General features: G+C 41.8%; 1 long non-coding RNA gene across 1 annotated transcript in view; it reads right to left on the bottom strand.

The window, feature by feature from the left end:
• The window catches only part of LOC134611619 (uncharacterized), a 158,059-nt gene extending 133,364 nt beyond the window's left edge, over window positions 1-24,695 (bottom strand). Inside the window, exon 1 of the long non-coding RNA XR_010090904.1 lies at window positions 24,628-24,695. This is a non-coding gene — a long non-coding RNA (uncharacterized LOC134611619). The remainder of the gene's footprint in view (window positions 1-24,627) is intronic.
• Window positions 24,696-26,743: the final 2,048 nt, after the last annotated feature.

The raw sequence follows: 26,743 nt of genomic DNA, 5'->3' as shown, positions 1-26,743 counted from the left end.
ATGGATCATGGAAAAGACAGCTCAGAGTATAATTAGTCCACTGCGGTTCTGTTCGTGATGTCAGTCAGTCCCAGGCAGTGGTCGAGATTTATGGATAATGGATCCACAGACATCTATTGTGAGAAATTGGAGACCTATAATTTTCAGAAAAGGGTTCACACTGTGAATCCATTCTTCTTGATGCAAGTGACGCAAGGGATTCAGAAACACAGATGCAAGTTTAACCCATTCACCATAGGAAAGGTCAGGAGAAAGAAACTCAATATTGTAATCTAAGTCTTAATAGTTACGAACAACAACAAGTACAACAATGACCTATCTTTGAAGTTTTACCCCTGAGAAGATAAAAAGAAAATATAATTTTTGGATCTAACCAATTATATTGATAAACGTGAGATTAAAACCATGACATTTTTTAAACCTACCGATGCCAATAGTTCTATAGATATAGATATCAGCCATTACCCTAAATGGCTATCCAGCATTCCACAAAGCCAGTTCACTGGAAAATTGAGAAACTGTAAGGTTAGATAACAATTTCAAACAGACTAGTCAATTAAAAAAAAAACATTTTATATTTTTTTTTTTTTTTTGGTATATAACCCAGAATTTGTTTAGACAAAGAAATTATACAAACAGGGAATTTAGAAAGAAAAATAGAAGAGAGATTTGAAATCTTTCAACACATAATACAGTTCCCAAAAAAATTATATTGCCATATAAGAAATACTGAATCCCTGTTATTGTAAGACAAATTTAAAATTTGAGTTACCACCTGTACCCAGTATTATCTTTAAGAAAGGAAATAATCTAAAAAAAAATAGATGAGAGCCCAGTACATTAAGAAGGTAAAAAAGGGATTTGTGGTCTGTGTACATTGGAAGGGATGTAAACACGTTCCAAGAGTCAGGGCTGGGTTATTATTTATTTATTTATATAGCGCCAACAGATTCCGTAGCACTTTACAATATTATTAGAGGGGGGATTTAACAATAAATAGGACACTTACAAGAAAACTTACAGAAACAAAAGGTTGGAGAGGACCCTGCTCAAACGAGCTTACAGTCTATAGGAGGTGGGGTGTAAAACACAATAGGACAGAAAATAGCAATCAAATAGGGTGGGAGTAAAGCAGAGCTGGAGGAGAGAGTAGAGGGCTGCCCTTTAGGAGAGAGAAAGAGACAGGTATGTAAGGTAGAGGTTAGTCTGGGAGGCCATAAGCTTTCCTAAAGAGATGGGTTTTAAGGCACTTCTTAAAAGATGCAAGACTAGGGGAGAGTCTGATGGCGGTAGGCAGGCTATTCCATAGGAAGGGAGCCGCCCGCGAGAAGTCCTGCAAGCGCAAGTTGGCTGTACGGGTGCGAGCAGCAGACAGGAGAAGGGCACGAGCAGAGCAGAGAGATCGAGAAGGGCCATACCTATGGATCTGTGATGAGATATAAAAGGGGCTAGAATTGTTCGGTGCTTTACACCATGTTCCAAATTATTATGCAAATTCTATTTAAGTGTCACAAAGATTAAATATTTTGTTTTTCAGTTTAACTCATGGATGGCATTGTGCCTCAGGGCTCTCCTGATCACTGAAAACAATCTCGGACACCTGTGATAATTAGATTGCCAGGTAAGCCCAATTTAAGGAAAAACTACTAAAGGAGGGTGTTCCACATTATTAAGCAGAGCACCATATTCATGCAATATGGGGAAGAAAAGGGATCTCTCTGCTGCCGAAAAGAGTGAAATAGTTCAATGCCTTGCACGAGGTATGAAAATATTAGATATTACACGAAAACCTAAGCGTGATCATCGCACTATTAAGAGATTTGTGGCTGATTCAGAGCACAGACGGATTTGTGCAGATAAAGGCACATTGAGGAAGATTTCTGCCAGATCCATGCATCGGATCAAGACAGCAGCTGCTAAAATACCATTATATAGCAGCAAACAGATATTTGAAGCTGCTGGTGCCTCTGGAGTCCCACGGACATCAAGGTGTAGAGTCCTCCAGAGTCTTGCAACTGTGCATAAACCTTCTATTCAGCCACCATTAACCAATGCTCACAAGCAGAAACGGCTGCATTGGGCAGAAAAATACATGAAGACTAATTTTCAAACAGTCCTGTTCACTGATGAGTGCCGTGCAACCCTGGATGGTCCAGATGGATGGAGTAGTGGTTGGTTGGTGGACTCCACCCTGTTCCAACAAGGCTGCGATGTCAGCAAGGCGATGGTGGAGTCATGTTTTGGGCCAGAATCATGGGAAGAGAGCTGGTCGGCCCCTTTAGGGTCCCCGAAGGTGTAAAGATGACCTCTGCAAAGTATGTGGAGTTTCTGACAGACCACTTTCTTCCCTGGTACAGAAGGAAGAACTATGCTTTACGTAATAAAATCATCTTCATGCATGACAATGCACCATCTCATGCTGCAAAGAATACCTCTGCATCAATGGCTGCTATGGGGATAAAAGGAGAGAAAGTCATGGTGTGGCCTCAATCCTATTGAGAACCTTTGGAGCATCCTCAAGCAAAAGATCTATGAGGGTGGGAGGCAGTTTACATCCAAATAGCAGCTCTGGGAGGCTATTCTGACATCTTGCAAACAAATTCAAGCAGAAACTGTCCAAAAACTCACAAGTTCAATGGATGCAAGACTTGTAAAGCTGCTATCAAATAAAGGGTCCTATGTTAAAATGGAACGTGACCTGTTAAAATGTTTAAAAAGTTGATTGCCACAAATGACACCAGGTGCAACAAGTATAAACAGAGATAACCCGAACGACATTAGAACAAAATTCTGAGGGGCTCATGCAGGATGCATGGCAAGAGATTTAAATGAGTCTCTCGGACCACAAAAATAACAGGTTATCATCCACCAACTATGATGCATGTACCTCATCAATTGTATTAATTGCATGTAGCGTGATCTTACTCTAAGCATGTACTGTGTCACATCTAACCCCCCTCCTCCTCTTTATTTTCTGTATCCCAAGTTATTACCTATGACAAAAAAAAATGTTTAAAAAGTTAAAATGTTATAAGTTTGATTGAAATAGCTTTTGATTTCAGTAAATATGCTGCAAACACAACAAATGACAATGTTCAGTTCTTTACAACCTATAAAGTGTTTTGAAACTTACTGTGCGTAATAATTTGGAACAGTGCATTGTAAGTTTTTTATGTTTAAAAAAAATACTGTTATCATTAGGAGGTTTGTTCAATAAAATTTGAATTGTACTCTTAATAGTTGATAACATGAGAATTATGCTGACTTATTTACATCAATTATTTGGGTAAATGAGAAAAATATAATTTGCATAATAGTTTTAACAGGGTGTATAGGTATGGGTTAGCCCTTTGAATTGACTCCTGTAGGATACAGGAAGCCAATGTAAGAACTGACAGAGGGGTGAGGTGTGAGAGGACAGACTAGAGAGGAAAATCAGTCTGGCGCAGCATTCATTACAGACTGTAGAGGGGCAATACGGCTTTTGGGAATACCAATCAGGAGAGGGTTACAATAATCCATGCAGGAAATTACTAGAGCATGGACGAGCTCCTTGGTAGCATCATGTGTAAGAAAGGGCCGGATGTTCTTAAGATGGAATCTACAGGATTTGGCAACATACTGGATGTGAGGGTCAAAGGTGAGGCCAGAGTCAAGTATGACGCCAAGACAGCGTGCTTGCAAGGATGGACTTATGAGGATACCACCAACTTGAAGGGAGAGCGAAAGAGGAGGATCAGTATTAGGAGGAGGAAAGACAAGGAGCTCAGTTTTAGAGAGATTGAGTTTCAGAAAGCGGGAGGACATCCAGTCAGAAATGGAAGAAAGGCATCGAAGGGAGCCAAGCAACGGAGCTGAATGGCCGCGTGTTCACTGAGCTCCAGGCCATCATACGCAATATACAGCGATTAAAAGGGTCTTTCACACCCCACAACCAGGCTAACTAAGCCCACGACGCTCCCTCACGATATGGGGAGAAAGACCAAGAAGCCTAGAGCCGACAAACCGAACATGGGCATGAACATCTGCGACTTATGGCGCCAGGCCCGGAGAGAAACAGAGCCCAACATGGCCGACCTTTCAGACGACTCGGAGTTCTCCGAGGACTTCCTACTGGGAACACCTGGAGGTCAGATGCCTGAACAGAAAACCGGCAAGCCCGTGCCCTCTCATCTGGACTCGGCACCGGTGACAACCGCAATCATGAAGGGCCTATTAGCGGAGCTCCAACACACAATCCAGGCCGACATGGCCCAGCTCCGAGGGGACATACAAGGCCTCACGACCCGCATGGGCGCCATAGAGAACAACGCCCAGACTCAGGCCCAACACACCACCCGTCTCCACACAGCTATACAAGAACTACAAACCCAACAAAGCAAAATGGACAAAAAGCTTGCAGAGTTAGAGGACCGGAGGCACACACTGAACTTCAAGTTAAGGGGCATCTCGGAGGAGATCCCGGAGAGGGAGCTACCGCACCTCCTACGTCAACTTCTCACTGGACTACTACCCCATAAGCAGGCCAAACAGACGGGAATGGAAAAGCCTTTCCGAATCCGAAAACCAGCGACGGCACCACAGTCAGCCCCGAGGGATGTCTTGGTAAAGTTCCACAGCAACCAAGACAAAACTGCCCTCCTGAACGCAGTCCGCAACAACTCACCGTACCCTTTCGAAGGTATGCAACTGACGTTCTATACTGACCTGTCTGGAAGCACCATGGTGTGGAGAAGGTCACTTGAGCCCTTCACGGCGTTACTCCGAACCAACGGCTTCAGTTACCGATGGCGACTGCAACGCACGCTGGAAGTACTGCACGGCACCGACACACTCTCTGTCAGCAATCTCAAGGAGGCAGCCAACCTGCTACCCACACTGGGACTACCGACGAATGCCCTGGACACAGTGCGACCGAACACAGCGGCAACCCTGCCTCACGCTTGGAACCCGGCAACAACACAACCCTTTATACCGCGGGGTGCGAGACAAGACGAACGGGCAGCTGTCACTACCTGAACGGCCCCAGAAAGCCTGCAGAGACGGGCCTGAGCTTGCCTCACCACCGGAGCAGTGATTCCAGTTGCCGTTCTAGAGTCTTCTAGAGTCTTCCTGGACTTAAATACGTAAATAGACTCTGTTATCGTCTTCTTTTTCTTTTTCCTTTTAATGCTAAAGTTACCTACTAAGTTCAGTTTCCCGCCCCCAATGAGACCCCCCGCATTCCATCACTCCCCACACCACACATAACGGGGCACTGTAAGGTGCGCCGCCCCACCACCAGGTCGCACCCTCACAGCATCCACAGTACTAGGGCCTTTTCCAGACAGCACCGCGGAAACTAACCATGTGGAGCCAACCACTGCCTAAAAAACCCTGCTGCAGATAGGGTCAGTCAATCCCGGTTATGCTACAGTCAATGTAGCTCACACTACAGAGCACCATATCATACAAGCCACACAGCTTATCAACACTTAACACATATGAGAGCACTACCGCAATCTTCCACACAGCAACTATAGATAAGCCTCAACCACCAAACAAAGTATACACAAATCGCTTAGATAGAAATGCTCCTGCTGTTTATGTTAAAAAAAATTGTGCTGATCTTTCCTCATGCTGACCAATTGTTACCATATGTCTGATTATATACTTGTCAATGCTGTTGGGGCATGACGAGCCCGTTTGTTATACTTTCATGCACTCCAAAAATAAAGAATTAAAAAAAAAAAGAAATGGAAGAAAGGCAAGCAGTGAAACATTGCAGGATGGCAGGGGAGAGGTCCGGGGAGGAGAGATATATCTGGGTGTCATTAGCGTACAGGTGGTAGCACAGCCACCTCTTGTTCAGTAGCCAGGGAGAAAGTCTGAAGGGTAGGAAAGTGGCCAGCCTAAGACACACCTGTGCAATAATCACGCTGTCTAATCAGCATCTTGATATGCCACACCTGTGAGGTGGATAGATTATCTCGGCAAAGGAGAAGTGCTCACTAACACAGATTTAGACAGATTTGTGAAGAATATTTGAGAGAAATAGGCCTTTTGTGTACATAGAAAAAGTCTTAGATTTTTTAGTTCAGCTCATGAAAAATGAGGGCAAAAACAAAAGTGTTGCGTTTATAATTTTGTTCAGTGTAGATAATTATTTTTTTACTACTTTTCATATGCTCTTGCCATTTTCCTGGCACTATAGGATCATCCTGCAGTGTCCCCCTCCTTTGAGCCCCCTCTTCAGCCACTTTCCTGAATCCAGCGCTGATGTCCCTCGGCCCTGGGTCAGGCTCCGCCCATGCTCCTCCCGTCGGCTAACATCGGCAGGGGAGATCTAATGCGCATGCGTGGCAATGGCAGCACTCGCATTAAGATTTCCCCATAGGAAATCATTATTTCTGTGGGGAAAAATCTGACGCTGGAGGTCCTCATGCTAAGGATATGCTACACGTTTGGTTTCCAGAAGTCCCTCTAGTGACTGTCTGGTAGACAGCCACTAAAGGAGGAGTTAACCCTCAGAGCTAATTACTGCAGTTTCTCAGAAACTGCAATAATTACCACTGTAGGGTTAAGGGACCTGGGACACTGCACCCAGACCACTTCAATGAGTTGAAGTGGTCTAGGTCAGGGATAGGCAACCTTCGGCTCTCCAGATGTTGTGGACTACATCCCCCATAATGCTGGCAAAGCATCATGGGACGTGTAGTCAAAAACATCTGGAGAGCCGAAGGTTCCCCACCCCTGGTCTAGGTGCCTACAGTGTCCCTTTAAGTACTTAAGAGGAATGTAGGGGAACAAAACTGGTGTGGAGTGGCTGACAATGAAATTAGTTAAGGTAAAGCTGACTTTGCGCACTATGCAAATGCTCTTGGTGCTTCAGTCTCTCTAACACTGTAGCATGTTAACTTTCTTCTACACTAACTACATACACTTTTTCTCTGTCCCAGACTGTAAAACAGGAGCTTCTGCCTGCTAGTAAAAAGGTTAGGAGAAGAGTGGGCCAGCGTGTGCTAGGGGACAGTCCTTAGAGAGCGTAGAGCTACCGCATCATTAGACGCATTTATGCCAAGCTCAGGGTGCTGTCTGCAAAGTATGTCCTTGTTTTGGCCTGATGTGCATTCACGCCAATCTGACCATCTAATTCTTCGTGCAGACACCCCCCCTTTTGGGCATGTTTGTCCCTTTTGGTGCTTCTGGTTACGTGATTCACATGACGGGCACATCCTTTTACCCTGCCCACCGACATTCTGCTTCATCAGACACTGCTGTTAGGGGGTATGGATTTACTTGAAAGATGAAAGCGAGAGATTAGCATAGGGTATGTGTTTTCTCATAGCTATATCCTGTGAGTTCCCCTCCAGCACCACCTCCACCAGATACATGACGCTTGGTAGGTATAACTGTTTTAGTGTTTTCTGACGATAAGATTCTGTAATTAAGTCCATCATAATTGTCAGTACCAGGCCCAATGGGCTCTTAATCCGGCCCTGCCAAGAGTTACTACTAATTTTAGAAGTACTAAAACAAGGGGAACATCCACAATAGAAAATTGTATTTCCTGTTTCTCCACACGTCATGTATGTACAGAACTGTGGATGTGGAGCACATTAAGTGGGAAGGACAGGACGGAAAGTTAAAATCAGGTTCACTGAACATTTAAATAACATTAAGACAATTTGTATCTCATCCTGTACCAAACCACTGTAATATATGGGAAGTTTAAAAACATGATGAAAGAGGAGAATATGTATATATACGAAAATGAGAATGGATCTTGATGAGCACCTCAGGGGATCGGGGACCCAACGAGAGGGAGCACAGTGGAAAGGATAGGGAATATATACAAGGGAAAATGTTACAGAGGGAAAGGAACCCTACCTTTATTGAAACTAAATTTTAAAAAATGGGAAATAAGGTATATTTGTCCACTAGGGGAGAGTATGGACAACAAAATAGTGGTGTGCAGATAAAGGGAAAATGGGATAGTATAATGTATATAAAATAAGGTCTATCCCTAATGTTCTCCTCTAGGAAAGCAAATGGTACAGGAGGTTAGATACAGGGCTAAGACAAAACAAAATACCTAAATATCAATAGGGTGCCTCTATTTGAAAGGTCTATAAGAGTGCAGTAAGTACAAAAAGTATCCTGGAGGTTAGACACACGGGTAAGGGGATACAGACTCAAAGCTTACTCTCGTATCAGCAATAGTAAGATAATTATTGGGACGACTATAGCCCTATAATCAACCCAACATTTTTATAAGTTGCTTATTATTTTTTATTTTTGTAAAATTAGCTCTAAACTATTTAGTAAAGTAGACTTAGGAATAGACACTAATAGAAAAGCAATGGATTGGAGATGTACATGCGCGTCCAAACACCATTTAGGAAGACAGAAACTGTAGGTAGATTTAACCCTGCTATGTAAACATTGGAAGAAAAACAACAGAATGTATAGGTGCTCGATATCAAACAGAAAATCGCAGCAAATCACCAACAAGAGGTTCCCTCACCCTTGTGAAATGTATAGCAGGATAAAATATGGGAGCAGTAGCGTACACACAATCCATGGGGCCCCAGTGCAAAACTGATCCATGGGGCACACCTCCTATAACCCAGACTACCTGACCATTATGCTAACTCCAGATCCCCACACCTCTTATAGACCACATTACCTAAGCATTACGCCAACTCAAGATCCCCACACCTCTAATAACCCACACTACCTGAGCATTATGTCAACACTAGCTCCCCACACCTCCTATAACACACACTACCTGAGCATCACACTAACTCCAGATTCCCACACTAGGCGAGCACCACGCTAACTCTAGCTCCATACACCTCCTATAACCCACACTACACGAGACACGCTAACTACAGCTCCTCACATCTCCTATAACCCACCCTACCTGAGCATCACACTAACTCCAGCACCCCACATGGTCTATAATCCACATTAGGTGAGCACCACCTGAGCACTACCTAAGCATTAGGTCAACACTAGCTCCCCACACCTCCTATAACACACACTACCTGAGCATCACACTAACTCCAGATTCCCACACTAGGCGAGCACCACGCTAACTCTAGCTCCCCACACCGCTTATAACCCACACTACTATGAGAAGCATGCTAATTCCAGCTCCCCACAACTCCTATAACTCAGACTACCTGAGCATCATGCTCACTGCAACCCCCCACATCGTCTATAACCCACACTAACTGAGCGCCACATGCCTCTAATAAACCACCCTACCAAAGTACCATTCAAAATGCAGCTCCCCTACACCTCCTAAGCAGCATGCTAATTCCAGCTGCCCACACTTGCTACAATAGTGTGTCCTGGTTTCACAACGCCTACAACTCACACTTAATGCTAAATCAATCTGTCCAGTTACAGTTTATAGTCCACCGCCAACCCTTTATTATACTGCACTGCAATTAGTTATCCACGCTACCTGCTCTTTCTCCTTCAAACATCCGCTACTGTAACGTCTAAAAACTCTCAGCTCTTTCATCAGTCTAAAATGTCTGACAAATCTCTGCTTCATATTTCAAATAAAAGGTAGCGGCAATTATAGTTACTTTTTTAACATACTGCATATGTTCAATTTTTAAAATGCTTAACCTAATGCTTTGTAGATCGTACCTAGAAAGTAATGGAATCTCGCAGAATATTCCTGGGCAAAACACTTTATAAAGTAGAACCCACACATAAAACATTACAGTTCACATGGACCTTCTATATAAAGGAGAGAAAGCTGGTCTCTGCCGTATTGAATACCACTTTAATCAACATATCTGTTGGAAACGTATAAATTATATTTTGTTTTCTTGTAGAATGTCATTTGTGCATGACAAGCACCCTTTATTGCAGCAGTTGCCCTTACAACGATTGTTTATAGTTATTCACTAAGCCATCTGGGACATGTTGGGGCAATTTGAATGCTAAATTTCAGAGACCGAAATTTGCTTTCTTCTGCAATTTGGAAAACTGTCTCTGAAATTGATCCAGATGAATTCTGAATGGAAACAAATAAACTCAAACTTAAATTACCCTAAAATGGCCTCACTAACTCGAGAATCCCTAACGAAAAAATAGGCAAAATAGACAGTGTGCTTATGAGGGTGTTGAAGTAATTTACCTTTGCAGAGGAAAGAGCCAGAGTGTAGAAGCGCAGCATAAATTTATAGTGGAGGGAGTCAGGTGCAGAGTGAGACTTTCCCCAACAGCGTTCAGCAGTTCTGGGACTTTTTTTGCGATATCGGGTCAGTTTGGTGTGCCAAGGTTGTAATTTAGGAGGTGCCATGATGTCTAGTAGAGAGGAGAGAGTGGAGTTGTAGAGTGAGGTTGCAGAGTTAGGGCAGGTGAGATTTGAGATGGGTAAAAGGAGAGTTTGCAGTTTGGTGGAGAAATGCTGGAGATCAAGGCAGTGGAGGTTTCTGCGAGATTGGAGAATTGAGGGTGGTGAAATTTGGGCACGGGGTATGCCGATGTCAAAGGTCAGCAGATGGTCGTCTGATAGAGGAAATGGAACATTGGAGAGATTAGAGGTATTACAGATATTGGTGAAGATGAGGTCAAGAGTGTTTCCTGCTGTGAGTTGCTGAAGTAGACCACTGTGTGAGGCTGAAGGAGGAGGTTACAGATAGCAGACGGGAGGCTTTAGGGCAGTTGAGGTTGTTGATTGGGATGTTAAAGTCCCCAAGTATGAGGGAAGGAGTGCTAGACGAGAGAAAGTGGGGTAGCCTGGAAGAAAAGTGTTCAATGAATAGACTCTGATGACTGGGGGGAGAGGGGGATAGATGATGGCAATTCTTAAAGGAGTTGGCTTAAATGTAATATGAACATTATTTGTTTATTATAGGTTTTTGTATTCTTCTGTGTACTGTAGTTAGTTATGAGCCCTGCGTGCCCCTGGCACCATGCCCTAGTTACGTGTCAAACTTTTTACAAATGGTTTGGCAGAAACAGAGGGTCGACATATTACTTCTGTGGATGTTTCACTTGTTCATAAGTAATATCAATTCCTTTCATCTATGGTTGGTATTTGTTGGCTGGGTATGTCAAGTGACACAGCCAGCCATTGAATGCTACTGGAATTTGGTCAAAATTTAATTTTGCCAACCAGACTTACTCTGCCAGGGTACACAAGCCCAAATTTATTTTTAAAAAGGTGGCTTTCTTGGACCCTAGGTTCAATAGGGCAACTGCGTCAACCACACATGCGTACCTCCCTGTTTGTGTGACTTGTAGCTGGCGCTATGCAGTGCAGAGGTGATAATCATATGACGGTTGGTCTACACAACACAAAGAAAATTGGGCGGTGAGGGTACCGCCTCATTTCATAGAAATCCCAGCCCCGCATAAGGTGCATATAGTTTTGTACAGGCATGTATTCCTTTATAAAGTGAGTGTTTTTAGAATGGGATATCCAACTCTTTTAACCCCTTAAGGACACGTGACATGTGTGACATGTCATGATTAGCTTTTATTCCAGAAGTTTGGTCCTTAAGGGGTTAAAAATGCTTTGTTTTTCTTATTAGTTTTAAACATTGAAAAATACAATCTTAAAAGCTACATCAGGTTGTGGGGGTTGTGGGGATTTGTCACCCCATATTTCTTGGCTCTTGCTCCCATAGGTGTGCACATTTTTTTTTTATCTGCCCAGCTAACATTGACCTGCATATTCTAGAGGGATGACCAGCGGTCATATGACCATCACCTATGCCACTGTGCTACCTATCACAGGGACACAGAAGTGAGATGAACAGATTGATAATTAAGTGAGGTTGACGTGGCTAGGCCCCATTGGTGAGCCCTGTGCACTAGCAAGGGATCCAAAGCTGGCAACTTGACCAGGACCCTGTGTGAACTTAACAGTGTTACCATGTAGAGTGTATTTTTGTAGTAGCGATCCTAAAAAAACAAATTCTCTCCACTTGTCTGCGAGCTCAGCAAATACCCTCTGGAACAGAGAAAAGTAACAGGAATAGCTAAGCACGAGCAGGAAGAGCCAGTAAATCTGCTATTTCTTTTGCAGGCTGAGCTTGATTTGAGTGGTAATCCATAGAGTATCTACTCACATTCTGGCTGTCAGTCATTGAATTATACTTCGTTTGGGAGAAAACTGGAATGGACAGAAAACAGGAATGGACAGCAGTGTGGAAACTACTGTGTAATGTACAAAGAGTAGAAACGATCCCTTCTGAGTCGTAAAAATCCAGCATACAGGATTAATGGTGCTATAATGACAACCACTATAGAGGAACAGGACCAAGAGAGTCATTATTTTATGTGACTTAGAGGTAGACAAGCAACGTAGCAAAGCAACGGGGACAGTTCCTGAGTTACTGAGGTGAATGTGGACAGAACTGGCGGCAGAAAGAGAGGTAGGGATAGCAATTTATAGATCACTGGTGGAATCTCAATAAGGGGTCGATCCACTAAACCAGTTTCAGACATGTGTCCTGTCTCTCCATCTTTTCCCAAGACCAGACTGGTCTAAAATATTGATGCAGCATTTCGGAGCAATAAAAATCTCCACATTGTTTACTCAAACATGCGTTTTCTGAAATTACATTTTTAGTGTATAATACTCTATTAGGCCTGTGTCTCTTTGCTAAAACCTCATTATATCAAGTTAAAACTTACCTGGAATCCAGCGCTGGGTACGTTTTTTTCACGTTTTGTCTGTTTTCATGTCGTGTTACTCCTTTCCTCTCTGATTGTCATAGAAAAATTTGATTGGACCGTTCTCCCAGGCTCAGAGCACATACATGCTGTGACTAGACGGTGAGGGATTATTTAAAATAAATAAATAAAGAATCCAGGTTGCATTTACAGACTGTAGGAAGGCTAGGAGGGATGAAATAAGGGAAGGAGTGGAAATGTAGGCTCTGCAAAAGTTAGAAGTTAAATACCTCTATAATAGCTTTCTTTTTGTGTTTGGACAGAGGAATGCCCTTTTAACATTTAAAGGAACACTCAAAGCCCCAGAATTACTACAGTTCTCTGTAGTAGTTATGGTTTCAGGAATGCCCTGGTGCCTTCAAACTGTTTATGAATGGTCTGCCAGGTCCACTTCCCTCTTCCACTACTAATGCTAGAGAGCTGGAGGTTCCTAAACATGAACTTCTGTTCACTCTTAGTTCCTTGGCTTAGAGCTTCACTTGACAGTCTCACAGTCTGACAAGAGTAAGCATTTGGCACACCTGATTCTGTGGACTACAACGCCCATAATGCTCTTACAGTCGTTATGCTGGCAAAGCATCAGGGGAGATGTAGTCCACATTTGGAGTGCCAAAGGTTGCCCGCCCCTGGCCTAGCAAGCCGTATCTAGCTGGTATATATTTCTTGAAGATCCGTAATCAATACCGTCATGAACCGAAATGTCTCTTTCACACTTTCTGCGCCTTGTTGCTGCTCCTCCTACCAACTTGACTTCCACAAATTTCGCAACTCACTTACCTGAGACGATTTCTTTAATCAGGGAAGAGATCTCTCATCTCTCTCCTTCCCCTACCAATACTTCCACAAATCCCACTCGTTGTCCTGGAACTATAGTGCCCTGAGGGTGCCCCCACCCTCAGGATCCCACTCCCGCCGGGCTGAAGGGGGAGGAAGGGGTTAAACACTCACCTTTCTCCAGCGCCGGGCTCCCTCGGCGCTGGGGACTCTCGTCCTTCTTCTGATGTAATTGGCTGAATGCGCATGCGTGGCAAGAGCCGCACGCGCATTCAGCCAGTCCATAGGAAAGCATCCTCAATGCTATGGACGCTGGTCCTATGGACGCTTCCTATGAAGCGCGGAAGTGCCTCTAGCAGCTGTCAATGAGACAGCCACTAGAGGCTGGATTAACCAATCAAATAAAGTCAAGATCGATTCACGCATGTAGGTGAGAGAAGTCAATTTTAAATCCTTTGAATGTTTGAACACAGTTTGCTGTGTGCATTATTTATTTTTAAAAGCACACCATCTCAGTGTTATCTTTACAGCAGGCAGGGTTAATCCTAGATGGACCTGGCACCCAGACCATTTCATTGAGCTGAAGTGGTCTGGGTGCCTATAGTGGTCCTTTAAACTAAGCCTTTAGTGAATACTATTCTAGCAACCTATGCCTCGTTTCCACTGACCGGATCGGTTCGGATCGCTATTTTGAGTGTATACATTATGAAAGTGGCCCATACAACCGAACCGTACCGCACCATTCAGGGTCCTGCTTCAGATGTAGGGCCATAGGAAATGGTTCGGTTAGGGCAGAGCTACTATACAATCCATTGATTGTTGGACAGGAAGAGCATTTTTTCTAAACCACGCATGGTATGGATAACATATGTATTGATATAATACTTAATTGTGAAATGTATGTTATGAGTAAATAATGCCATTGAAGCGTTAATATTTTTTTTAAACCTTACTTGTTTTGCCTCTGCAACACCCTGCCATTTTGAATTCTTGTGCCCTTTGTTGCAAATTTTTGGATAACTTATTTTACTTGCATATCCTCAGCACTTACCATTTCACACTCCTTCGCTTGACTTTGTCAGATCATCAGCCACCAGTGGTAGAGGAGAATTAATTTTTATGTAGGAGGAATAATCAATCAAATAAAGTCAAGATCGATTCCCGCATGTAGGTGAGAGAAGTCCATTTTAAATCCTTTGAATGTTTGAACACAGTTTGCTGTGTGCATTATTTATTTTTAAAAGCACACCATCTCAGCGTTCTCACCTCTGTATCCCCAGCATATGATGATCTATGTTTCTCAGTCTCTTGTATGAATTTTTAATCCTACTTTGTGAACATTGTTTTAAATCAGTTACTTTTTTGAAGACTGCAAATGCCACGGGATTGAAAGGTGGCCTTTGTGACTAAAGATAATTCACGATTGTCCTTTAATTGTGGATTCTGTTCAGAGTAGTAAAGAAATTGGACGAGAAACACAGGTTGTGCCTAATACTGTAGAATATACATAGAAAAACAAAGCAAATAGTCAGTTGTGTCTTGTACTTAATAACAGTCCCAGTGGATCTTTTATAGAGGAACGTCCTCCAAGATGAACAGTTTCTGCAGTGACCAGCTCTCCTCAATCGAGGTGTAGCATATATAATGATAATATGCATAAACATAGGCCTCTGATATGCCTCGTTTCCACTGAGCATATCGGTTCGGGTCGGTACAGTTTGGAAGGTTTAGAATGGTCCAGCCCATTCTGGTGAGCGTTTCCACTGCAAGACAGACCTTCAGGAGCCATGCAGGGTTTAGAAAAAATGCCCTTCCTGTCCACCAATCAATGGATTGTATAGTACCTCCGCCCTAACCGAACCGTTCCATTTCCTATGGCCCTACATCTGAAGCAGGACCCTGAATGGTGCGGTACGGTTCGGTTGTATGGGCCACTTTCATAATGGAAACACCCAAAATAGCGAACCGAACCGATCCGCTCAGTGGAAATGAGGCAATAGTGTACTTGGAATAAGTAATGTATTCATGTGAGAGAAATTGAAGTAACACTCACAAGTGAAGAGCTACCAGCTGGCTCAATAATAATGTATAGCAATATATTCCTTGCTTAGGCGATAGGTGGTTGTAAAGCGTATATACATGCAGGACAGACACCGTGAGGAAATGCAGTCTTGTTCATACGTAGACAAGATGACTTGTAGATAATATATGAAGATATATAACAAAAAGAAAAAAAAAACAATAGTGTAGTGTGCCAACAGAAAGTGGTCTAAGTGTAATAAGCCAAAAACAAACGTAGACACATGGAGCTTAAGACTCAGATCACAGAAAACCATGAGTAGATGTGGTCTTTACCATAAGTAGATGGAACGTTTTGTGGCTATCATGTAAAGAACAATACACAGAAGAGATCCCAATAGTGTAGTAATCTAAGTATAATAAGCCAAATGCACACTTGCAAACATGGAGCTTAACATTCAATTTATAATCTCTGCTTGAGAGTGTATTTGAGAGGCTTCCTCCAGAGACCGTCAATAGCATATTTAGTATAAGCACAAAAAATATTTAGTGCTCTCCGCAAGTATAAATGTATGGGAAGTAGAGTGAATACTTACTTACATTTTGAGAGCATCTTATTCCCTAAATAAGGGTGGTACAACCGCTAAGATATAGAGATGCGGTGTCAGATAATCATCAGTGTAACCAGGAACTTACAGGATATGATTATAAAGGACCAAGTGTTGAGAATTTACAAAAAAATAAATTAAAAAAATCTTGTTTATTGTAAATTTAAAATAGTAGGCATTAAAGAAGAAAACAAAAATAGCTTTTCACAACGCATTTGCCAGTAGAGGCTTTGTCAAGTGACAAACCAGAGGTTCCGAGCTTAAAGGACCACTATAGGCACCCAGACCACTTCAGCTTAATGAAGTGGTCTGGGTGCCAGGTCCAGCTAGGGTTAACCCATTTTTTTATAAACATAGCAGTTTCAGAGAAACTGCTATGTTTATAAATGGGTTAATCCAGCCTCCAAATCCTCTAGTGGCTGTCTCACTGACAGCCGCTAGAGGCGCTTGCGTGATTCTCACTGTGAAAATCACAGTGAGAGCACGCAAGCGTCCATAGGAAAGCATTGAATGCTTTCCTATAAGACCGGTTGAATGCGCGCGCAGCTCTTGCCGCGCGTGCGCATTCAGCCGAATGGGAGGAGAGGAGGAGGAGGAGAGGAGGAGAGGAGGAGGAGAGCTCCCCGCCCAGCGCTGGAGAAAGGTAAGTTTTAACCCCTTTCCTCTCTCCAGAGCCCGACGGGAGGGAGTCCCTGAGGGTGGGGGCACCCTCAGGGCACTATAGTGCCAGGAAAACGAGTATGTTTTCCTGGCACTATAGTGGTCCTTTAAATGAATTTATATAGCATTGCACATTGAAAAAATGTGGTCAGTGATGCCATCAACAAGTGACCGCAATAGGGGGTCACACAGGCCTATATCACTTATTTTCATTTTCTGCGACAATATTGCGCTATGTCCGTCTCTATTATTTCTGTATTGTAGATTGCCAATTTTTGGTGTTTTGTTGTTATTGCCTTGAGGATATAAGAGGAATCCTTTATCTACAATACAGCTAACTAAGGGTAATTTGTGTGTTTGTTTCACCTAATACCCACTAAGTGTGTTTACTGTCTGCACACAGGTGAATTTATACTGTTTGCTGTTTATTTGGTCACACAGGCCTGTCTGGATATAAGGTTAACTGGTCAAATGACGTAAGGCTGCCATGTGCTAAGGTCTGCAGGGGAAATGAGAGAATCTCTCCTGTCAGCCCACGCAGGGCCGGCACTATCAATCCCCGGCCTTGTTGTGTGCCATGACCGGCTGGTGGGGAGATTAAAGATCTCCCACACGGCCCACAGATACTGAAATCCAACAGGGGAGAGGACGACCCAGGAGCTTTAACCTACATCACCTCTGGGTCCTGAATGTGCCTCTCTCGTTTCCACTCATTACCACAGCAATGCTCCGACAGGCCAGATCTTGCAAGAGTGAACTCTAGCCGGAGTAACTACTAGAGTTCACTCACCACCAGACCACCAGGGCTTGCAATGTCCTTCCTCCTGGGCCAGACGCAAGAAAGGAGGGGGGATATAAAGTTTATAGCATTCCACGAAAAAGTAAGTAGAAGTATAGATCATGGTGTGGCAGTGGATGTGATCTACTTGGATTTTGCCAGGCGTTTGATAAAAGTGCCAATTTTTATTAAATTTGTACTTTTTTCAAAATGAAAAAAAAGACATACTCTTCACACACAAAGCTTTTCAGCAAGCTATAGTCCTTTAGAGGTCTGGAGTGTCCCTTTAAAGATGGCATACAGAGAGTGGTCATTAATGGTACATTTTCAGGCTGGACAAAAGTGGAAAGTAGTGTCCCTTAGGGTTTTCTTCTATTTAATGTTTATAAATGATCTTGAAATAGGCATTGAAAGCCACGTTTCAGTGTTAGCAGATGATACAAAACTCTTTAAATACAATATGAGCAGGATATTGCTTTGCTGCAGGGGGGTTTAGATAGATTGGGGGACTGGGCACTCAAATGACAGGTTAGATTTAATGTACAGAAATGCAGATTTATGTCCTTGGGGGTAAAGAATGCACAAGCAACTTGCACCCTAATGGTAGTGAATTAGGGATAACCACATACAAGAAGTATTTGGGAATTGCTAGACAACTAACTAGGCAACGTCCGTGTCAATCGACTTTGCTTAGGCCAGTAAGGTATTATCATGTATAAATAGGGGCTTTCATTATTGGGATGAAAATTTGCCTCTTTATAAATCACTGGTAAGACCACACTTTAACCCCTTAAGAACACATGACATGTGTCACGTCATGATTCCCTTTTATTCCAGAAGTTTAGTCCTTAAGGGGTTAAACGTACTGTACACTATTGGGCATCTGTTCTAAAGAAGCATATTATGGCACTAAGAAAAGTGCAGAGGTGGGCTACAAAACTAATAAAAGTAATGGAACATTTTAGTTATGAAGAAAGGTTAACACATTTAACCCCTTAAGGACCAACCTTCTGGAATAAAAGGGAATCATGACATGTCTCTTTAGTGTGGAAATACAGCACCTCAGAGAGGATATGATGGGATTAGACAAATATATTCCGAGCCAATAAAAACCATTGTATTGAAATCTATTCATAAACAGGGCTATACATAGGACACGAGGTCACGCATTTAGACTGGAAGAAAGGAGATTTAGTCTAAGGCAAAGCAAAGTTTTTTTGTTTTGTTTTTTACAGTAAGAACAATAAGGATGTAGAATTATCTGCCTGATGTGATTTGTATCAGCAGAGTCTATACAGATGTTTAAACAGCATTTTTTATATCAATGTTAACTAAAGTAATTTCATGTATATATGAATGTAAAATGATTTCAATAAAGAGAAATTAAATATATAAACAGCAATTGGATAATTACTTGCAAAACCAATAAATTCAGGGATGTAATTTTTGATTAGTAGAGTAATAGCTTCTTGATCCACAGAGATATCTGACTGCCATTATAGGGTAAAGAATGATTTACTCCCCCCCCCCCCATTCAGTTCCGACACATTGCCAACCAATCACTGACGGGATTTGCCCTGCAAAGAAGACTTTGGGAGGAGCCAAGGCAGCATGACGTATGGCCAGAATGTGGATGTAACACGAAACGAAATACCCACAAAGCTGAGCTGAAGCAGAATAAAAGTGAATAAATCTTTATATTTGACATTGAATACACCATGTGATATATGGTATATTCAGTGTGTATGGGAGCGATTGCAGGTAGGTTGTTTTTAGTTCACTTAAAGACTAACTGAAGATGACCTTGCCATCTACACTTTATCGCTCTCATAGTATGCAAATTTCAAGGCATTGGAACATCCTTTGAAAAGCCCAATGAGGATGTGTAGACTTTCCTTTTAGAGGTGATAAAGACTCTCTGGTTAGACACTCTATGTAATGTAATTCACCCATTCACTTTATTAATATTGTTACCCTTCTCGTTGCTCTTTGCAATTCAATCATATCTTATGAACTGGTGACACTAAACTCTAATTTATATTCGGATGGGGGCTAACTAATAATTTTGTGTATTGGAAAAAAATGACACTGGATACCCTCTTGTCAACACCCTGTTTTATAAATGGCAGCATTTGCATAATGATTGCAACCAATAATACATTAATATCTTAAAATATATAAATTCCCTTAAATTCTAAAAAAGAATGACTAGCAGTCTTATGCTTAGAAGTGTAACCGTACCCAAATAAAGTGACATTTAAAAAAAAAAAAAAAAAATTGCTTAATTTAAAAATACATTAAAAAAAGACAAATCTATGTTGTTTATGAACATTCCCAAGCGGAGATGTAAAGTAGTATTTCTTTACTTGGTTTATTTGGTTAAAACACATTTCATAATTTGGTTTAAAAAAAAAAATATTTAGTTAATACAGGAATGATTTTCATGCAAAAACTTAGTCTCCAAGAGCTTCTATTTCAGTCTGACCCAAGATTTTCAAAATTTAGTGAAAAATAACAATTTCCCCCATCTTTGCAGTTAGAATATTTACTAAACTCCGTTCCCTGGTAATTTGGGGATTTGCACCACATGTGCTCTTTAGATTGTAAGCTCATGGGCTATCTAACTGAGCAATTTGTATAAAAGAGCTTCAATGGCTAGATTTCACTTTACGGGAAGAGCCCTCTCTACCTTTTGCATTTGTCTGTGTATATTGTATGCCCTGCCCTAACTGTACAACCTTGTGGAATATGTTGGTGCTTTATTAATAAATGCCAGTCATAAAAACAAATCTGACTTTGAGAAATCGATGTATGGATGAGGAAGAACGTACAAATTGGCTGCCACTATATTTATCCCTCACCTGTTGGACATTGGATGAGGGGAAGGAGATAAAGGAATAGATCCCCCCTCAGCTACAAAATGTCATCTGGATGACTGGCAATCTGGGAGACAATTTGTTTAATTATTCATCTATTTTAATCTTTTAATTATTCATCTATACTCTGCACCTGACTCCCTCCACTATAAATTTATGCTGAGCTCCTACACTCTGGCTCTTTCCTCTGCAAAAGTAAATTACTTCAACACCCTCATAAGCACACTGTCCCACCAACCCAAATGCCTATTTCAAACTTTTAATGCTCTCCTTCGTCCTGTTACTCCCCGTCACCCTGCCACCCTGTCCGCCTCAAACTTTGCAACTCACTTCACAGAGAAGATTTCTACAACCAGGGAAGAGATCTCTAACCTCTCTCCCTCCCCTCCCCAAACATCACCCAACCCCAGTCACTCCACTGTTCTATGCTCATTCGCACCTACTACAACGGAATAGGTTTCTGCTCTGCTCCGGTCCTCCCGCCTCACCACCTGTTCCCCCGATCCTATTCCCTCATATCTCATCCGCACCCTGTCTCCCTCTCTTGATTTTCCTCGCACTAACATTTTCAATTTCTGCCTTTCCTCCGGAACATTTCCTTCACCCTTCAAACAAGCAACCATAATGCCAATTCTGAAAAATCCCAACCTTGACGCCAACTCCCCATCCAACTACCGCGCTACTGCTGTTTGCCTCCAAGATCCTTGAGAGAGTTGTGTATGCGAGATTGACAGACTTCCTGGAATCCAACTCTCTGCTTGACCCGCTTCAGTCTGAATTCCGCGCTCATCACTCTGTTGAAACAGCTGTGACCAAAGTATCCAATGATTTAATCGCTGCTAAATCTCGCGACCATTACTCCATCCTAATTCTCCTTAATCTTTCTGCTGCCTTTGACACTGTTGATCATCAACAGCTTCTTCTTGGTCTACGAGATACTGCTCTCTCCTGGTGCTCCTCCTACCTCTCCCAGCGCTCTTTCAGTGTTTCTTTCTTTGGCTCTGCCTATTCTCCCCAACCCATCTCAGTTGGCGTTCCCCAAGGTTCAGTCCTTGGTCCCATACTGTTCTCTATCTATACTGCCTCCCTTGGAAAACTCATCAGCTCCTTTGACTTCCATGATCATTTATATGCAGATGACACACAAATCTACCTGTCCTCTCCTGATCTCTCTCCGCCCATCTTGACTCATGTCTCTGACTGCCTCTCTGCGATTTCCAACTGGATGGCTGTTCACTTCCTTAAACATGAGCTGTCCAAAACAGAACTTCTGGTCTTTCTTCCCTCAAGTGTTGCTACTCCTTTGTCTGTCTCCCTCCAAGTCAATGGCGCCACCATCACCTCTACCTCGCAGGCTCGCTGCCTAGGTGTTCTCTTTGACTCCGACCTCTCCTTCACCCCTCATGTCAAGTCGATTGTCAATTCCTGCCACTTCCATCTCAAAAACATCTCCGCCCCTATTTAACACCAGACGTGACTGAGGTGCTGGTCTATGCCATTGTTCTTCCTCGCCTTGACTACTGCAATCCCCTTCTCAGTGGTCTTACGTGTTCCCAGATTGCACCGCTGCAATCTATAGTGAATGCGGCGGCGAGGCTCATTTTCCTGTCTGCCCGCACCTCCCATGCCTCCCACTCTCTGTCCATCCCTACATTGGCTTCCTGTTAGAGATAGGGCTCAATTTAAGATTCTGGTGCCTGCTTACAAGTCCCTACATAATGCTGCTCCAACCTACCTATTCTCCTTAATACACAAGTAGGTCCCGTTGAGGCCCCTGCGCTCTGCGGAAGACCTACGTCTATTCTCTGTCCGTACTCCCACATCTGACACTCACCTCCAAGATTTCTCCAGGGCTGTACCTTTTTGTGGAACTCCCTTAACTTTTCTTTTAGACTTTCACCCAGTCTCCGCTCCTTCGAAAAATCTTTGAAAACACACTTCTGGAAAGCATATCATTTAAACTGTTGCAGGAGGGTGACTTTCCCTGGGGTCCAGTAGGGGCTCAGCACGATGCATAATTCCCTGACTCCCTCCTTCCTTCCGCGCGGGCTCTGCGTGATTGCTGGCAGGAGTGACCAGGGCAGCAACTTCCTCCCAGCGTGTGATGTCATCACAAGGGGCCCGGTCGCGCTGTTAAAGCGCCCAGCGCTGACCGGGCCCCCTGGAAATCCATCTCCATCGGGTGGCCCTAACAGCATGGGCCACCCGATGGACCCCTTGAACAGCGGCCCTGACTGTTTTCCGTGTGGGCTGAAGCCGCAAAACATGGCGGTTCTTACCTGGTCCCAGGGGACCGCAAGGCGGCCGGGCCCCCTGGAGTGACGGGCCCGGTCGCAGCTGCGACCGCGGTATGTACGCCACTGACTATACCCCATTCCCTCTAGCATGTAAGCTCATTGTGCGTCCATTTGTCTAGTTACAATTACGTGTGTTAGTCCACCCATTGTACAGCGCTACGGAATTTGCTGGTGCTATATAAATAATAAAATAATAATAATAACCACCTAATTTCTACATGTGCAAAAATATTTAGATTTTTCTATTTATAAGTCAAATGCAGAATTCAGTACACAGTGAAGAGAAGCATATGGTAAACAGAATGTGTCACTTTAGGGGGGGGATTTATCTACATGGAAATCTTTATCTGTGCATAGCTGTAACAAATAAAAAAAATGTCTACTGTCTGCCTTCTGAAACTAGGGGGAAAAAAAAGAAAGAAAATAGATTATTTTCAAAACAATTGTATGTGAATTTACATTTTATTTTGAAAGGTTTTTATATTGTGCTTACATTACTTCTGTCTCAAATTATGCCTGTAAAGAGAAATAGTCGTGGGTTCTCGGTGGATAATGTGGTAATGAAATGTTTTCCGTATATGATTATATATTGAATTACTTCAACAGAGGATAATATTGCGGGTTGAACACTCTACATGATGAAAATGTATAGGCATTTATTGTTGTAACAAATCACCTCTGACTATGTTTGAATAGATGTATATTCGATCACTATGATTAATTTTGGTTATGAAGTAATTAATAACATTAGTCACATGATGAAAACTTTGATGTTACTATGGTAACAAGAACTGTCACCACACAATCCTCTCCTGTGATCAATTTTTATTGCTTGGAGGTGTTATTTGCTGTTATATATATATCTGTATCTGCAATTTAAAGTACTTTTTTTTGTTTTTGTTTTTAAGGAAAGACAGCCGTCAGATTACATGAAATGAAAAACTTTAATTTCTTTACAAATAGATTGAGCGTATTCACTGTTCTAAAACCAATGTCAAATCTGAGACTCACACAGAATGAAAGCCTAGATATGTCATTATTGCCGTATTGCATTGCATAAATCTTGTCAATCTATTTCCCACTTTCCATCATATATCACATATCACATATATCACATGATCGAACTGTACCCGGTCAGTGCAGCGGAAGCACCTCTAGTGGCTGTCAGTATGAGAGCCCATAGTGGTGGACTTTACCCTGCAATGTTAAAAGGACATTGCACCCAGACCACTTCATTGTCCCTTTAACCCCTTAAGGACACATGACATGTGTGACATGTCATGATTCCCTTTTATTCCAGAAGTTTGGTCCTTAAGGGGTTAATCCAATTTATGATATTTCACCATTGATGCCAGAATGCATCCCTTACTCCACTTTACCACTATAATTTGTTTAGTAAATAAACCCCTTCATAAAATAGAAAGAGCTCATCAAAAGCCTCAATCACCTTCTTTTTTTTCTTCCATTGATGCATGAATAACTTGTATAGCTATGCTTTTCGAGAACAAAGCGCCATCATGGTTATACACTTATTACAGAGCTCCTTGTATTCTGGCTCGGTACCTCCACCAAGCTTGCTTCCTAGAAGCCACAGGGGAAAACCTGGAACACTTCAGCCCTAGTTGGTGGCACAGGAAATCCCGTCACAACACTAAGGTGAGTTTTGTTGGAAATTTAGACGTGAATGTCAAATTTAAAACCAAAATGGGCGAAGTAGAAGCATGGATTCATTTTTCCACTTTGGGCCTTAAATTTGAAATTTAACAATTCTGACCCTACATACAATACTGGTTGGTGTCCCTTTATATTATTAGGGTAGGGTCTAAAGCGAACTCTATCAGGGTTCAGGGTTATTCACCGAGCAAACAACCAAGGTTTGTGTAACTGTAATGACCATAACCACTACAGTGCAGTTTGACACTTACCTTGATTCTCGGGTGCCCACTGTCTGGCCCCTTTTTCCAATATTGCATAAAGGGACACTCTACTGCCTAAATAAAAAAAAAATCACTATTTAATAGATATACCACCAATGAAAACATGCATGCATTTCATTATTATGAATTTTTCATATCTAACACAACTTCCAAAAGCTGTAGATCTTGTCTGCAGACTTTGCAAGACCTCCCCTTCTAACCCGGCCAGACTTCCTGTGGCTGTCCAATCACAGGCTTCCCAATGCAGCTCAATGAGAAGTCTTTGCAAGGCAGGTGCTCTGTGCAATTGCTGCCTCCTGAGTTTAGCTCCACTGAGATAACCAAAATGTAGTAATAGGACCGGTTGTCTGATTGACAGCCAGGGGGTGTAACAAGGTTAATTTATAAAAATGCCAATTTATATTAAAATCAGCAGTTTTTGTAAAAAAAAAAAAAAAAATAGGACGCCCTCTTCACATATAGAACATTTCAGCAAGCTAGTGTGTTTTAGGGGTCTGGAGTGTTCCTTTAAATGGAAGTTTGTTGTTCTCCACCAGTGTTCAATGGAAAGCATTGGTGGAGTGTCAGCTGATGCGCTCGGACAATACATGCTGCCCAAACTGGGATATTAAACAAAAGTTTTAACTTACATTTTAACCCCTTAACGCCGTTACGGCGTTCTATGCCGTCCCGGCTTTAACCCCTTAAGGACCAAACTTCTGGAATAAAAGGGAATCATGACATGTCACGTGTCCTTAAGGGGTTAAAGGGCTTTAAAGCCGTTGCGGCGGCATAGAACGCCGTAACGGCTTAAGCCCCCAGGAGGAGAGATGTACTCACCTCCGCCGCGATCCTCTTCTGGAGGGCTGCCTGACAGCCTAGGCAGCCCTCCCCCGGCAAATCATGCACCCGGGGGCCATGTGATCGCTCTCAAAGAGCGATCACATGGCCCCCTATAGCTGGCTGTCCCCCTGCTGGTGGGTAGTGTAAAAAAAAAATTAGACAAGTGTAAAATTAAATTAAAAGTTTTTTTATATATATATATATATATATATATATATAATATATATACATATTATATATATGTAAGTCATACAAAGTGTATTTTAATATTAATATTAGTATATACTCTTAGAATGACGTTATATATATATATATATATATATATATATATACACACATATAATTACTATAAATAAATAAAATAATTAAATAAATAAATAAAAAATTGAAACAAAATTTAATATAAATTATATATTCATATGTAATTTAATTCTAACTGTATTTTGTTATTAATATTTATATATTGGTAACAAAATACACTTAGAATGACATTCTATATATATATATATATATATATCTATCTATATATAAGATACAAATAACCGCAAATATATATATATATATATATATATATATATATATATATATATATATATATATAGATAAATACATATAATTACATAAAAGATTACATTAGTATACACGTAGAATTTAAATACCTATAAATGCATATATAATAAAATTCTACGTGTATATTTAAATAATCTTTTAACATAATTATGTGATTTTATTAATTAAAATTTGATTGACATGCCTGACAACACAGGGAGAAAGTGCAGAGAATTTAATTCGCAAGCACTATATTTGACCCTGTAACTCTCCAAGACACCATAAAACCTGTACATAGGGGGTACTGTTTTACTTGGGAGACTTCACTGAACTCAAATATTAGTGTTTCAAACTGGTAAATTGTATTACAATGATGATATTTTAAGTAAAAGTGACGTATTTTGCATTTTTTACAAACGAACGGCACTTTTATGGACTATATTATTGTTGTAATATGTTTTACTGTTTTAAAACACTAATATTTGTGTTTAGTGAAGTCTCCCGAGAATAACAGGTAACAGGTAATAGTACCCCCCATGAACAGGTTTTATGGTGTTTTGGAAAGTTAGAGAGTCACATATAAGGCTTGCATTTCACTTTTTTGACATTGAAATTTGCCAGATTGGTTATGTTGCCTTTGAGAGCGTATGGTAGCCCAGGAATGAGAATTACCCCCATGATGGCATACCATTTACAAAAGTAGATAACCCGAGGTATTGCAAGTGGGGTATGT

This window comes from Pelobates fuscus, chromosome 5 (genome assembly GCF_036172605.1).
Source record: "Pelobates fuscus isolate aPelFus1 chromosome 5, aPelFus1.pri, whole genome shotgun sequence".
Classification (NCBI taxonomy): Eukaryota; Metazoa; Chordata; class Amphibia; order Anura; family Pelobatidae; genus Pelobates; species Pelobates fuscus.
The sequence above is the reverse complement of the archived record's forward strand: the minus strand, read 5'-3'. Positions and strand labels throughout refer to the sequence as shown.